Raw genomic sequence first — 2919 nt, forward strand, 5'->3', positions numbered from 1 at the left:
TCCTGACCGGATGTCCACTGAACACAGTGAGAGCTTGGACACCAGCTGACACGTAGACACCTACCTGCAGACATTTTTTATTTTTTTTTGTCTTAAGCTGTGACCTAAGTCCCACCCTTGGTATCTGCGTGGTGCTCTGTAAAGCATAGCTGCGTTCTCTCCTTCAGCACCCATCCCATCTCGCCCTGGGCTGGGAAGAATGATTGGGTGGGCAGTCTCATGACAGTGAACGTGACTTTTCTTGACTTTTATTTTTGTTGCAAAGAACAAACCTTTAGGATCCTTCTGGAGGCAACTTTGTCTCTTTCACGCAAGCAATGCCCATGTTCCTAATTCCACACATCTATGACTACTCCTGTAAACTGATTTATTTTGTCATGGAAGGTGGCACTCATTCTGACCAGGGGAGTGTAATCAATGAGTCGTTAGCTGTAGGTCTCATCATATATATCTCATTGACTTTTTACTTACAGTTAGACACATTCTGTGGCTTGAAGATAAACACTCAGAGCTGATAGTGTGCTGAGGTGATTTATCAACATTTATGCACCTGTAGGGTCGTACCAAGAACACGACTTTGCTAAAACTAACCTTCCTTACGGGAACAATATGAAACAGTTGTTGGTGTAAATAAGAAAGATGCTAGTAGCCTGTGGATTTATGCTCATCTTAGAAAGGATGAACTTATTCTATCTGACACATCCAGCTGTGCAAACAGCAGTATGGAGTGAGCTGTGTTAACTTTACTAATACATGAGGATTAGAACAGATCCTGTGCTTCATTTAAATGATTCCTCTGCTTATAAAGTACTTGAGTGCTACAGAGGAAAGACAGGAAATACAGGGGGAACACAAGTTATTCCTCCAGCTCTCATGAAATAAGACTGAAAACTGTACATTTTAGAATTTAAGTGCATGCCAATAGCTTTGGCCTTTCTGGGGCAGGATTTACACAGTATGAAAATGTCCCCAATATATCAGCTTCTAGGAAAGAAAAGGATGACCATACCAGAATTATTTCTTCACTCCTGTAGCACTGAGCTCCTAGTAGTCTGGTGCTGTTGGCTCACTTGAATGATGGATGACTCCAGATGGATCCTCGTTAAAACAAAGGGAACTGAAGCTGTTATCTCTTCTTTTGAAACTGAGATTATGCAAAAAACTGCAGTCAGACATTGGAGGAGAGGCTATCCCATGCTTACCAAGCTTTAAGGAGAACTGGAATCCTATTTTCCTGGAGTTTTGTCCACCCAGTGACTGTGTTTCAGGCCTGTGTACTTGTTTTGCTTGCCAGCTTGGCAGTTTACAATGTCACAGATGGGGAAAAAAAAAACCCCAAAAAAAACAAAACAAAAAAGAAGAATAAAATCTATATCTGTAGCCATATACAACACCTGATGTTATTCGTGTTACAAAAATACCAGTGTCTCTTAAGGAAACTTTCTAACCAATGTTTCAAATGATGGATGTGGAGCATGCTGCTTCCACTAGAATTTCCCCTTTTCTACACAGCTAAACCACTGTCGACATCTCATCAATTCACCCAACTGTGACTACACTGTAGCAACATGTATAGCTAACCTTTGTGTTCAAACATGTTCACTTTGTGAAAACATTTTCTTGCGCTCAGTGTCAGGCTCTTTCTTGCTGCTTTTTTTCCGTTACATCACTTTTTTCCTCCTTCCGCCAGAGATGTGGAGACCATTTCCCTTTGCAGCATATGCCAGTGTTGAGCTGTTGAAACAGCAGGGGATGTTATACATCTGGACAGGGAGCTGCTCTTCATCCTTACTACCTGAATGCTTTGTGGCCATCACAGGCGATGCTTCCTTTAACCTCTGTGACCTTGCCTGGTCTCAGACACAGACCTTTCAGTTGGCGTGGAAACCAGCATCGTGCTAACACACTTCCAAATCTGCTGTTACAGAGTCACTATTTTAGACAAATGTCAAACAGTAATATTATTTTTGACTTTTCAAGTATGTCCTCAAGACCTTTCTGGACTATTTCACCTATACAAAGACAGAAATAAAATAAGAGTAAAACCAAAAGCTTATCTGAATACAATATCCAAGTTGCAAGAATTTATTCCAAAATTTCTAACAATAAAGCAGTTTGAGCCCTAATTAAAAAATACCCTATTGCATTCCTTACCCTTGCCAAATATACAATTCCACTGTCACCCCAAAACATGGCTAGTAAAAGCAAAAAACGTAACAGAGTCACCTTTCCAATAGAATCATAGAATGGTTTAGGTTGGAAAGGACCTTGAAGATCATCAAGTTCCAATACCTAGAAGTGTTATAGACCTAACTTCTGGTTTTTTTTCACAGCAAGAATGGGAAGGAAATTAATAATTTATACTTTTAGTACGGGATGCAACTTTCACAGTTAATTTTGGAAGAACCTGAAATATGGGAGCCCAAAGTTTTGACAATTCAAAAGCTTTGGTAAGTTCCTTCTGCACCCTTGATAGTAAATGTTCTCATTAAATTGTTCAGATTTCCCTGGAATAGGTGAAAATTAAGTGATTTCCCTCTTTTCTGTTGCTTTTATAGCACATACAGAGTATAAAGTGAAATATCTGATATAGGAGAGGCAAATTATTTTTGTCAGTGTTTTTTTCCTTTGGAAAAAAGATTTAAATTAAAAAGTCTCCTCTTTCTCAGTGAAGTTTTCATTTTTCATCAAAACAAAAGAAGATCATTGACTTCAATTTCCTGTTTGCAACACACATGAATCTTGGTACAAAGTAGCTGTCTCATGCTTAAAGCTTCACAATCCCTTGTTTGAGATTTTTTGCATTTTGATGAGAAGGGCAACACCATCCACCACGTCAAGGTCAGAGTGATGATGGTGGGATAATTTCAAAGATGCATTCTTGGCCTTTCCAGGAAAGAACAGGGAATTAATTGAATT

The sequence above is a fragment of the Charadrius vociferus genome, unplaced genomic scaffold, assembly GCF_000708025.1.
Source record: "Charadrius vociferus isolate BGI_N301 unplaced genomic scaffold, ASM70802v2 scaffold855, whole genome shotgun sequence".
NCBI lineage: Eukaryota > Metazoa > Chordata > Aves > Charadriiformes > Charadriidae > Charadrius > Charadrius vociferus.